Source organism: Empidonax traillii, unplaced genomic scaffold (assembly GCF_003031625.1).
Source record: "Empidonax traillii isolate 1590-97213 ecotype Southwest subspecies unplaced genomic scaffold, ASM303162v1 scaffold11:size2795301, whole genome shotgun sequence".
Classification (NCBI taxonomy): Eukaryota; Metazoa; Chordata; class Aves; order Passeriformes; family Tyrannidae; genus Empidonax; species Empidonax traillii.
In genome coordinates this window covers 2,411,122-2,424,928 of record NW_020955204.1, presented here as the reverse complement: position 1 = coordinate 2,424,928, position 13,807 = coordinate 2,411,122, and the positions used below count along the sequence as shown (strand labels likewise).

Sequence of the window (13,807 nt, the reverse complement as noted above, 5' to 3'; positions counted from 1 at the left end):
GGAGGTTGAAGGAAAAGTCATGCCACTGTACAAGAGCTGAAAGGCAAAGGGATTCCTTTTCTTGCTGTGAATAGTAATTTCTAGTCAAGTAGCACATAGAATACAGATCATTATAAAAAGCCTGAACTGGGAAGAATATGCAGATAGCTTGCCTAGCTACATCAGTCTTGATTTCCTCTCCCCCTCTCTGAACGGATACAGCCTTAAAGAATTCTGTTCCACCACAAAGTTCGTAATTCTGAAGTATCAACGTGACTGTGTTTTCATTATTTCACTTTATGTAAATGTACTTGCTGACCACAGACCAGAATAAATTTATAATTTCTCTAACGTAATCAGATAACAATCAAATTAAGGTCCCCTTTGGCCAGCTTCCAATTTTATCAATAATTCAATAGCTGGAATTTATACTGATTACAGCCTTCCAGATCAGTTAGCTTTTCATATGCATATTACATACTAGCCAACACTTAATTTAGACATTCTCATGCTTGTTACTTTATACACTAAAAATGCTCACAGCTGTCACAGTTCCATTATCAATTTCTGAGGAGCCAAACTACTTCACCTCCGTGCTTTCAAAACCACAAGCTTCCATTCAGCTGTAAGTCACAGCCTAAATTACTTTAGCTTTCCAGAAGAAATCCAGCCAGATAGATCTAAGCCTCTGGTGAAATAATTCTGTTCAGAATACATTATTATCTGTTGGGCCATATTGTCTCTATAGACCGAAAACAGCGTCAACTAGGAACGCTTTAGAATTCCTGGGGCTCTTTTATGTAACCCTTTGACAGCAAATACTTAGCTGGGTGCAGAGGCTACAGCTGGAGATCAATAACCCTTTGTGTTACCAGAGGCTTCACAGTACTTGCCCCTGCAAAACTTCAGGCATTGACAGAAATCAACCATGGTCTGAAACAGTGTTTAGCAAGGTTAAAATTATTTCTTGCTGTAAAGTAACATTTTTAGAATTCTACAGTTGTGCCTGGCATGTACAAACATTTTGAGTGTCAAGTGCTCTCTAATTTTTTTAGTTTGTTTTTTATTTATTTAAAGACCATCTCAGATTGGTCTTTTTAAACAAACCAAAAAAAATCACAAACAAATAAAAAAAAAAAAAAAAAAAAAAAAAAAAAAAAAAAAAAAAAAAAAAAAAAAAAAAAAAAAAAAAAAAAAACACACGCAGAAAGGTTTAGTTTCTTCTCAGAGAAACAGAGCAAGTGCTAGACTACTAAAAAGAAAAAAAAATTCCAGGGAAACTTCAGCTATCCTTTCAAAAAGAACTGTCTGCCCTTCCCCTAGCACTCATTGACAGTGCTTCAGATGTGACAAAGCTAATTTTTCTTTTTTATATATATGTATCAAATTCATTAACTTTGTATTCAAGTGCCAAATTCCCTCCAATGAGAGGAACATAAGAAGAATTCACCCTTCTTCTCAGGAAGACTCTTCACACAACTCCCTGCAGCACAGAGCGCCACAAACTTATTTGGTTATTACCCACTTACTCTACTGTACAGTCTTGCTAATTTGCAAGTTATTCACTATCACATGCAAAACAGTTATTGCTACTAAAGTTCTATTTTCTTATTAAATCATCTTATGGCTTTGTTTGCATCAGGGATTCTTCCCCCTACATACTGTGCTATTTTGCATTCCAGTTTCAGAGGTATTTTTCAATTGATTCTCCCAAGCACTAAAACTAACTACTTTATTCAATGGTACAGCTACTTCCATTTAGAATTGAACCTGACTTTCAGCACAGGTCCCCCAGAGCTCTGCTGTAAATGGCCCATCTGTCCAATTTTCTTGGAAATATGTTAGATGCAGAGGCTTGTCAGTTTGGTTTTGCTGGGGGTTTTTTTCCCTGTTACATACATCAACTCTGCATGGATTACTGCCATTGCACAGAAGTATATGCTTCTTGATTAATTACTTTAGAGACATTGCACCAACATTACAAAACCAAGTACCCATTCCCTCCCTCCCCCTAATGGCCATTTACAGGCAGGTCTCAGGAAAAAAAGATGCAGTATCCTCTCTAAATTGAAAGAGAATTTTGTTCTTGTAAAAGAGAGAAAATGGGTGAAAAGTAACACTGGCACTAAATAAAAGACTTATTCCTAGGAAATCACAGGATGCCATTCACAGAGCATTGCACATCTCAAGAATAATGCCAGTCCTCTATTTGACCAGTCCAAGCTGCACATTGAGTCATTTTGACTTCCCTGGTCTAAACCTTCCTTCTGAGAAAAGCAGAGGGAGAAACAGAAATTATTAAAATTGAGCTCAAGAGCTGGAAAGCAAAACTGGAAGTTACCTAAAATACAGGATAGTGAATTCTCAACAATACAGGGGTGGGGAATCTCTGATCCACTGGCTAGAGATAGCCTGCTGCACAGATACAGTCTGCAACATCATTTTTCAACAGCCTTTGACCTTACTATATTCTTTCTTCTTATTATTAACACTAAGATGTATGTAAATGCAGGATCCACCAAAGTTATTGTAAAATTCAATAGGACTTCAGCCAAAAAAGGTTCCCCATTCCTGCAATAATGGATAAAAGTCTTCTACATTGCATTTTGCAACTATTAACTTATCACATAATGAGGATAATGTTTCACTAGCTATAATAATCATATAGTCAGTCTGAAAAAAAAATTACTTAATCCACATGTTTTGTCAATGATCCGAAGGTAACAGAGATGTGTACAGAATGCACACAAACTCCTTAGCATATTCATACTTTTCTGAGTATATAATGGGATGGCTAATAATAAAATTGAAAATGCTGCACATGGAAGAAAACACCAACAAAGACTAAAAAGAATCCCACCGATAGAGATGGACGCTTGCATACTCTAGCTTACTATTGCAGTTGGACAGACAGACAAATAACAAAAAGTCAACTATGATTCTATGAAGCCCATTAAGTTAACGCATTCCAGTTTTAAGGATAGCATTGCCATTGTCAAAGGGAGGATACTGCATGTTTAGACCATGTTTGTGACATTTCTATTGTATCCTTTCTAGTGTTAATTACATTATCATCACTGTTTACTAATAAATTTGTCACTCTGAAATTGTAAAAATACTACTAGGCTCATGCATTGATCCTAACATGGCACTACAGTTTGCTACAAAGCACTAATGCTTATGGAACTATACACATCTCAAAATGGAAGACATTGGTGATTTTGTTGTTTTCAAACAACTTGTAACATCATTTTGTCCACAAGTATTAAAATATATATATGTATATATATATATATGATCTATTGCACGTGCCCCTTGTTTTTGTAATCTTTCACATGGGAAGATTTCCAACCAACACAGAGAAAAAGTGGAGCAAGAAAAAGTAAGTAGGCTGAAGCAGCATTTCCTAACACAGCAGTTTTAAGTGCTGGCCAGGAAGGTACAGCAATTGGGGTCTTCTGGACATGCACTATTGGAATATTACTTCTGTGAAAGCCACAGATCATTAGCCTAATAAATCTTGATGTTTTAAAATTAAACTTGAAAACTAATGCTGATACATTGTCACCAATAAGATTCTGGAAAAATCAGCAATTTTTTTTTTTTTTTTGTTACAATGTGGGTTACAAAATATTGAGGGTTATTCCTAAAGAAAAAGAAATTAAAGAGCTTGAAGTGTCTACTCTGGAGGCAGACAAATTTGCAATTTCTGTACATGTCCACAGAAAACAAAAATACCTTCCTGTTCCCCCAGTATTTTGTCGTCAAGCTATGCAAGAAACAACTGCTAGCTCTAATAGCAGAAGGGTAAGTATGGGCAGTAGGAAAAAAGAAAATTCCCAGATCTAAAATGAGACATTTCTTATACCAGATACTTTCCAATCATTTATAATCCTATGATATTGACAGTATTTTCCATCACTTAGAGATGGATCCTGCTTCTACAGACATCTACATTAAATCTTATTGGCTTCAACATAAGGACGCCCTAAAAGGAAGTGTGCTTTTCTAGTTGCCTCCAATGCCAGAAAATTCAGACCATATTCAGCAAAGAAATCCTATGCTCTTAAAAGAAGTCAGATCAAGCTGATGGTTGCCTCAAGATCAATGTTAACTCTTATCACAGAGCTCACCACAATGTTGGACACAATTTCAGTGCACCTGTCTGCTCATTGTAGTTGGCATTATTTTGAGACACGGTGTCTTGCCCCCCCACCCTTTAGCTAACACATCTGCTCTTTTCTTCATGGAAACAAAAAATGGGTAAAGCTGTCACTAAATCTTATTGTTACAAGGCATGTCTAAACACAGACATTACTCTGAAGATCAGGATCAACATCAACACTTGTCCTCACTCTGCTATGGAACTTGGTCCCATAAAATATCACCACATTTTAAATATTAGAATGCTGCCCTTGCAAGCTGTCAATAAGATTTAAGAAGGATTTCCATTGTTTGCTTTTTCAGCCATTTTCAGGCTGTTTGGCTCTCTCCAGCAGTTTTCTAAAAGGCAAAACAGAACAAAACAAGAAATCTGGAACATCTCCTCAACCATTGTAGTATCTCCAAAACATATTAATAGAAGCTATATACCCTTATATTATCCAGATTTGAGAACATTATTTTAAGCTAGGAAGTCACATTTTCTAAATCACAAGCTTGGAATAAGGTGCACTAAGAACAGCTTCAGATTTGAAGTCGAATACAATACACATCCCAGGTCTGGTGTTTTTTTGCCAAGAAATCTTACTTGCCATAAACAATACCATAGCAGGGAGCATGTAAACAATATATGCTCCCATCTCAAAATGACAGAAAACATCCTATATAAGCACAAATGATGTAGACAAAGAATCTCGTGTAAACATAAGAACAACAGATTGTGCCTTAGTTTGGGAAGGAAGTAGAAGAGACAGAAAAAGGCCCATCCTAAGTATTTTTGCTGTACCTCAACTTACCCCCTTACATGGCTAACATTCCATTCTCTTCAGCCTATTTCTGCCTAGATAATGAAAATCTACAGGTCCTCTCAGTTTTCAGTCATGAAAGAATAAGAAAGCTGATTCCATCAGCAGTATGAAAAGCTGAAACTGTGTCAAGGAAGCCAGGTGGATAAATCGCAACTTTACACTTGTGGTCTCCTTCATCTCACCTGAAGTTAATTTCTATAATAAAGAAACATGTTCTGCCCTATTTTTTCTACAGTAGAATGGTTTTGTTCCTTTTGCTGCTAAGAATTCATAAAAAGCCAGAGGGAGGGAATGATTTAACGTAAAGCTAATCATTATCCTGTTACCCTCAAGGCTTTAAAGCTTCATTTTTCTTTGCTAAAAGTTAAATGGTGCAGGGTGATTTCTCCTTCTGTTGAAACCTCTTCATATCCAGCACTTATATAGGTTTACACATGCAAATATACATTTTGATCACAGACTGGGATAATGCATTTACACACTACAGACAAGGTGATTCTGCATTTGTTCTTGTTCTTGCATTAGCTGCTTTATGTGATTTGACATCTATCTACAAAGTCAAGCCTGGGTCCTGGACTAGAAAATACCTGTATGGGATGTCCCCGGTTGTTTGGTAAGTTTCCTCCTCACGCCAGAGCAATTTTTCCTGCTGCAACTTTTCATATATGTCAAGTCAGTCTGACACAGTAATGCATGCAGACACTTTATCTGCTAGGAAATCCAGTATGACACAGCAAAGTACCTAACCTTCCTAAAATGAAGAAGGAAATATCAGTGAAGAACACCAGCTTCCACTTGCATCTGATTACAAAGCATTTCTCATTTTAAAACAGAATGGAGAAAGCTGTTTGAAGTGCTGGCACAGAAGACACTTCTTCAGGAAACCAAATGCTGATTTCTGTTACTCTGCTTTTGAATTTTGATAAAACAGTGGGGGTACTTCTGTAGGAGAAGCCATCTGGTGAACCAAATGTTTGGTGACATGACTGAAACTGGACAGATCTTTGTTCATTCAGCTCCATGGAAGTGAAGGACAGGTTTTTGCTTGCTAGAAGAGAAACATCCACATCTCGCAGTCTATGAGCAGGTAACAGGACCACCTTCTTGAATGTCAGGATAGGATCTGGAATACAAATTAAAAAACCAGGAAAGGTAGTTTAGGAATCAGAATAAAATATATTCAACATTAAAATGCCCATCAGTTCATTACTTGAAAAGCCTGACAAAATTAGCTGGCTTCACAAACTGCATTAATCCCTCGCTCTCTAAGACTTAATATCTAACTGTAAATGTCCACAAGCTGGCTAAGGAAATACTTCAGAAGTGGTGAACTGTACACTTACTGAGAAGCAATGCATCCAAAAATATACCACTGTTAATTAGCTGTGGGGCTTCTTAACTGTGTCTCCAACATACAGCATGACTACGTTGAGGAAGCACCAGAATGCACACTGCAGAGAGAGACATAGCATATTCTGCGCTAGCAAGTCACAGTTCAAAGACACATCCTGAACTATCACCTAACTAGTACTGAAACTGTCAATGCTGTAGAGGAAAAAAGCATTTATGACAATTTTAAGATCATACACATTAAGTACTTACTTTTACTCATTTCTCCCCACTTATCCACAGCACAAACTTCAGTAACTTGTCACTGATGTCCTGGCCTTTCATCAGTGACACTCACCTGATATCACCTAGTCACAGCAGCTCTTAAGACGTGATTTTTTTTGTTTTAAGTTGGAAGGTAACATGGGTGCACTCCTGCACAGATAGTGCCAGAAACATTTATTATCATTCTCCTGTACTAAAAGGAGAGATGTGAAATAGAATATTTTTCTTTGGTTTCTTTTTCTCACATACAAGAACATGAGGATAACTAACCTTTTCCTCTCCTTTCCTTGTCTGTACTTATGTTATTCTAATTACCTTAACCATGTGGTTGATCGAGTTCAGAAAGTCTTCCACTGACAATTTTCAGCTCCTACGTTAGAAGCAGCAAGAAGATCATGAAAATGGAAATACAGTACATGTCACCATCTCTTTCTCTCTGAGGCACTCAAATACTTCTGTTGATCATTTTGTTGACCATCCATGCTCACACTGTTGGGAAAGTCTTATTCTTGTTATGAAGATGTGGAAAAACAGATCTGGAAAGCTGCAACAAAACATGCCAAAGGTTCATAGCAGAGCTGAGAATAGAATATAGAACTCTCTTATACACCTTAAATACCAAAATATCTTAATTTGATTCACTGGGAAAAAAAATAAGTCGAAGCTCCAGAAGTTTACTGTCATGCTTAGACATTTTGCATGTACTTTTTTCTATTTGATAATTTACATCTGATTATGTTATCATTCTTCCAATCTTACTGTTTAACAAATAAAACTTTTAAGATAACTACTCCAAGTTAATACCATGACACAATTAGTGTTTCTTAGCAAATGACATCACAGGACAGGAATTTTATAATTTTAAAAGTATTTATTCTTATTAGAATATATAATAGTTAAATCAATGCTTCTTGCACACAAAGGCCAAGCTGAAAGCTGACACTGTGGAAACATTCCAGTTCTCAGAAAGTATACTACAAAATACTAAAATCTCAGTGACGTATTTCTTTGCACAGGGAAAAGGAAACTGAATCAACCAACAAACTTGACAAGTTTAGTGCATTATATTTTCTACCTAAACGACCTTACAATTGTACTCACCATTATTTTTAATCAATCCACAATCTCTTCTGGGAGCTTAGAGAGAAAGAGATGAATAAATGAAATTAAATTTGCATTTAGGAAGCTATTGAGATCATAGATGATTATCTGCACAAGACACAAAAGATTACCTGTATCTTCCACAAACGAGTTAACAATTTTAGACTTTCTACATAAAATATGCTGATGTTAATTTTCAAATTACCATATCCACCCCCCTCCTTTAGTTTAAGTCAAGAGAACTGGGCCCAAGTACGGAAGACCAAGGACAGGCAAACTTTAACTAAGAATAGACTGGGGAGGAGAAGCATATATCCAAAACATGCCTGAAAGGGTTTTGTTCAGAGACCATTCTGCTTTCTGGAGTAAAATCATGTGTGCCGTTCATTTCTTGTAGTTTTCTCGCCACAGAATTCCCTTTTTCCCTGGAATTTGTTGATTCCTACTTTACTGAGAATAGCCTACAGCCCATGCTTAACCAAGTATACCTGGAGCATTAAGTACACACCATGACCAGAACAACTTTTTAATTGTGCATATTTTGAAGATAAATCTTGTTATGGTAAGGTATCATCAACAGACACACATTTCAGTTTCAAAGGAATTGAGATGGACGCAATTTAGTCTCCAGTAAAGCAAGAAGCTTTTTCATGTTAATAACAAATCACTGTAGCAAGGAAGCGTAATGACTGCTCTCAAGGACACAGATGACAACCTAACTGAAGGAACAATGGATTGCCACAAGCAGAACTATCTCATCACACAGACATACATTATTAAAAATTCCCTGTATCCTCAGTTAAGTATTACTAGCTTTCACACTCCTGCGTAACACAGCATTTCTGCAAGCACCAGACACCTGCACCTTCAAAAAAACCACACTCATCAGAAAATCCCCATTTTAGCGTAGTTATTCTCATGTTGTCAATGCTGACTCTTCCTACTCAAATCCTCCCTCAAGCACTATGTGAGTTTGAGAGATTGAGGAACCAACAGCAAATGATTCACAAAAGAATTAATTTGAGAAGAAGCTCAAGAGCTCTCCCAAATTTCCTTGTCATAATAGAAACCAATGCAATCTTTGAAAAGTTGGATTTTCTTCCACTTATTCTAAAACTATAAATCAACTAAATTAAAGTAAATCTTATTTAAAAAAAAGCAGCAGGTGACACTTCTCATGCAAAGGAATGGTACATCCAACACTGAAATTCATTGGCTTTAACCTATTTTTTTAAATTTTATTTTTACAACTTCATGAACTTTGAATGCCCCAGTTTTTACCTACCCTTCTCGCTGTACTTTCTAGCTGACTTTCATAGATTACCACATGAGAGCTGATTTCACAGTAGTACCAAGAGAACGTGCAGATGCAACTGGATATAAAGCAAGGTTATTGACCATTAGCAGGCACTGAAACTGATGGCGACAATATCAAATCTTCAAATAAAAGCTACTGGACATCACAAATTAAAAAAATACTATTTTTCTTGTTGAAAAATCTTACTGAATGCACAATCAATCTATATGGAACAAGAAATAAATGTAAAAACTTAACATTACCTACATTAATCCTTTTCTGTTAAAATTTTTAGAAAATATTATTTTTATTAAGTTTTCACCTACTGCCCATTCATATTTTTTTGCTCTACCATAACTAAAGGTTAGTCTCCATGAATTTTATATCTCACATTCAGATAGAGAACTTCTTGGATGTCGGCGACTAACTTCAGGAATTTCAAAGCCAAAAAGAGATGAAGAAATATCTCAATATAAATTTACCAGCAAAATTGTAATACTTGTCTTTTAATATATATCAAAATACTCTATTACCAATGCAAAAGTGTGGGGAAAAAAAAAAGTGAGTGTTCTGACATAATCAGCGCTTTGGAATTGGAAACTATACTAAAATAATAGTGTGCATCTATACAACCAACTTTCACTCCATCCCTCACACTCTGTTTTAAGGTACTCTTAGGTTTAATTACATTATTCAGCAAAAACTCAGATCCATCAGACCTGGCTTTCCAAAATACTACCTTTGTCTCTTACACATACACAAATGTTCCAGGAGATAAGTAGAATTAACAGGGACACAGAAGACGATTTCTCTTCTCTTCTTTACAGCCTGAGAAGTGTGTAAGGAAGAAAAAAATCTAGAAATTGGTTTATATAAAGACCAAAACACAAAAACTTGAAAATTAAGTATGATGGAGACCTATAGAGATACAGAAAGAATAATTAGCACTACCTGGAAATTTGACAATGACAAAAGTTTAAATCATAAACACAAATACAACAGAAGTATCTCACAGTCCTGCAAAAAAAAAAAAATGCCTTCATGCTCTTTCTACTTTCTGGATAACTTTGAAATGGCTTCTAAATCCAGTCTATGAGGTAAGGGCAACAACTGTGATAGAAAGCTTAAGGCTGATGTGACTGGAGAAAGAAAGAGAGTGCCTGAGTGTGGAGGCACCAAAAGGAACTGGGCTCTCAAAAGTTAGCAGGACATCAAGACCCCAGAACATCCCCCAGCAATTTCAGAAGACACACAGATTTGGAGACAAAGAAACTGATAATCCAGAGTCAGAGACCAAAATCATCTCCAAAAGGGTAAACAAAGGCATATCTGAAACCTAGAAAGGCTGCCAGCCTAGGAAGAGGCCAGAAGACAGTAAGGAGCTGCCAGCTGCTGCCCCTTGTCAACACGGACTGTCGGACTGTTGAATGCACAGCTTACACACCCCTGCTATGGCGCTTGGCAGCTGTAGAGATGTCTCAGGCACTGAAAACATTCTGCCTGAGATTTGTTTCACTCTGTACTTTTAAATGAAACCACCTTCCACAAGGTTTCCAATGGATATCTGCCACATTGTTGGTACAGCATTGTAACAGCATTTCCTTTCAATTCCATGACACATTATAGGAATGTGCTCCTGGAATACTGCTCAGGCAAAGAAACAACTCTTCCTTCACATTCTATTTTAGAGAAATCATCTTCTTTTTTTAATACTCCAAAGACTGCACAGGCCTTTGCACCTTGCACTCACATAACCTCCAGCACATCAGGTCTGGTTTCAAACACCGTTCCTTTTCTAGTTTTTAAGAAAGAACGTGGGAGGCGTGCAAAAGATACTCCACACTCTTCACAGACTCGGGTCAGGTTTTTTTAGCCTTAACTGGCCCACAATTTTTGACACCCCTGAATGACAGGTGACCGTGAGGTGCAGAGCCTGTTCATGCAGATTTTCACATTGCAGACTCTCAGCACTGTGGGCAAGATTGTAAAGCAGTGCATATTGCTGATTTGACATATAACAGGGTAACAGAAAACCCTAATTTTATTCTTTTTAAGATACTACTACTCAGAGCTCTTGTGCATTGAAAGTAATTAAAATAAATATTAATCCAAATCTATTTCTCACTGCTAAAATAGCATACAACTTCACACAAAAGCAAGCTGATTGGTTATTATTCTTTTAATGGTAATATAAAGCCATACATATCTTTATATATAGTACGCCAAAGGCAAATCCCCTGACATACTTTAATAATTCATACACAGACATGTATAAGTAGGAATATTCATCAGTAACAGCATACTGTGCCTTACTGTTATGTTGCTCCTAAGCTGCTATTACTGTTACTACATGAGTAATGCAGTACATGAAAACTGGTAAAATGTTCCTTTGGAAACTTTTCTCATAAGTAGCTACTGCTTTCAGAACTAATTGTAACAAACATGCTTGTATTTCTTTTGTTATTTCGCCACTTACAAAGAACTACTTCATTATTAGGTCATACAAGCTAACACACCATGTCTCCACAAGACCTAAAGCAGTTGTTCTCATGTAACCACTCCAATTCTTTACTTTACCTCCCATGCACACTGAAAATGCAGTCACAATTCTACGACAAACTAGAGATTTAAAGAACTGCTTTAACTAAGGAACATGGGGAATCTCACGCTAGTGAGCTAATTCTTTTGCTTTCAGTAAGAAGTTTTGTCCTTACCCCTCCTTTTTCCTTTCTTTTTTTTTCTTTTTTTCTTTTTTTTTAATTTAAACAAAGTACATCCTATAGCACAAAATGCCACGGACAATTTTGAACAATTCAGGGCACCGTTGACCTGCATGGCACTAACCTGAAGAGATAGTGGTTTTAGTAATAGTTTCACAGGTTTCATCGCGTCTTAAGTCTTTTTCACCTTATTATCACATGAATTCATATGGCTAAACAAATTCCATTGTAATCTCTCCACTTTCCACAAAACTTGTTTTGCACTGTGGATTATTTGCACGTTCTGGTTTTGTCAAACGACTCGGACACCATCCCCTTTGTGCGCTCCTCTGTCAGCACAAGAGACATCAGAAAAGGATATGACCGTTCAGATCAGCGGAATCCACCCAGCACACAGACCGCACGACTAACAGCGGAGTAGCTCTAAGCAGCGCTACGTTTGCAGCCGCAGATGCAAAGGCTCATTTGGGATGATACATTTCGTTTTCCCTTCCCCACACTGCTGCCAGCTGTTCCCAGCCGGGCTGCGGGGCACGGCTGTGCAGGGCACAGGCTCTGCCGCCCGGCCATCTGCTGCCAGACCTGCAGGACACCCTCGCCCCCGGCTCCGAAGTTGCCCGGACTTTTCAGCCGGCGGGCGGGTCGGACCGGCCCGGTTCCACGTCGGTGCCCACCCAGATACCGTCCCGCTCCTCGCCCGGGGCCGGCGCGGCGAGGGCGGGCAGCCGCTCCCACCGCTCGGCCCGGCCCGCTGAACAAGCACGGGCCCAGCCCCATCACGGGGCGGGACGGGGAGGCGGGTGCGCGGGCGCCCGGCCCCAGCCCAATCAGGGAGCCGGCGCCAGGGTCCGGGCCGGGCAGGCCGCTGCTCCCGCCGCACTCACCTGAGCGCGGCCGAGGCCGCGGGGCCGCGGGCGGCCCAGCCCCTCCGCCTCCTCCGCCCCTCACTCCGCCATCTTCCCCTCCTTCCCCGGCCGCCCGGCGGGGGCTCGCGCCGCCGGGGCCCGCCCCCTCGGCCGCGAGCCTATTGGGTGCCGCGCCCATGCATCAGCCGTCCGGCTTTGGCGGCGATTGGCCAGCGGCGCCGTCCATCATGGAGGCCGGCCTCCCGCCTCCAAAGCTTCCCTCTCTGATTGGCCCCGGGAAGGGCAAGGGCCTAGGATTGGCTGAAGCGGCGCGAGCGGGGCTGGCCCGGGGCGAGTCCCGCGGTGACCTCGACGGGCACTCGAAGCGGCCGCCAGGGGGCGGGGGCGGGGGCGGTGGGTACGGTGGCTCCGTGTCACCCCCCAGGGTGACCCTGCGGTACCCGCCGCGCTCACAGAGCTATCGCGGCTGCCCCGAAGGGCGGCCTCTGATCTTTCTGCCGGGTTTGCGTCACCTGCGAAAACCGTGTTTGTTTTTTTTTTTTTTTTTTTTTTTTTAGCAGCGGTAGCTTTGCACTTCAAGCTGACGGGTGAATGAAGAGAGTGGAGTACGTACCCATTCAGAAAACCCTCGAGAAACACCCCCGTCTCACCGTGATTCATCACAGATTACTACAAGCCATTTTGCTTGAAATCTTAACACGTGCGTTAAACATTTAACACACACCGTTCTCCCGTGTCACATTTTAGTGCAGACCATCAGCCTAAATGAAATGCTTCTGCCACCTTAAGTGTTATACCCACATGCTACTTACAACCAAAGCTGTAGTTTCAAAGAATCAAAAGCAGGCTTTTATTTTCTATTGTAAAGTTACGGAAACTAACATAATTTTCAGTCCTGTTCTTCATGAGTCAAATCCTGATTTTGGATTCTTTTGCTTTGCCTAGACTTGATGCCAAGCTAAAGGGGCCTACAGCTATTTAAGCAAACTCATTTGCCACCTTTCAGTATTGATGAGACATTGAACCTATTTTGGCTTTCCACAGTCTCCGTAATACCCTGGTAACTGTTCTCAGCCATAGATTTCTGCATCAACCGTCCGGAGATTCTCAACATGGCAAACTCGTGTCTGCAGAATTGAAAATAGACTTTCTATCTGCCAGCAGACTGGAGAATCGTTCATCTGTACTTAAACTCCTATCCCTTATACTGCTTTTCCAAAGGACAAAGATGGAATACTAAGTACTCTGCCTCTGAGCTGC

At 39.5% G+C, this 13,807-nt stretch overlaps 1 long non-coding RNA gene across 3 annotated transcripts; it reads right to left on the bottom strand.

The window, feature by feature from the left end:
• Nucleotides 1-3,573: 3,573 nt before the first annotated feature.
• On the bottom strand, nucleotides 3,574-12,653 carry LOC114059357. 3 transcript variants are annotated; one of them, XR_003571647.1, is made up of 5 exons: nucleotides 12,566-12,653; nucleotides 9,701-9,789; nucleotides 7,665-7,700; nucleotides 6,879-7,107; nucleotides 3,574-6,072 (listed from the first exon to the last, which is right to left on the bottom strand). It is a non-coding gene; the product is annotated as an uncharacterized LOC114059357 (long non-coding RNA). The 3 variants fall into 3 exon arrangements; XR_003571646.1 differs by lacking the exon at nucleotides 9,701-9,789; XR_003571648.1 differs by lacking the exons at nucleotides 7,665-7,700; nucleotides 9,701-9,789.
• Between the last annotated feature and the right edge of the window lie 1,154 nt (nucleotides 12,654-13,807).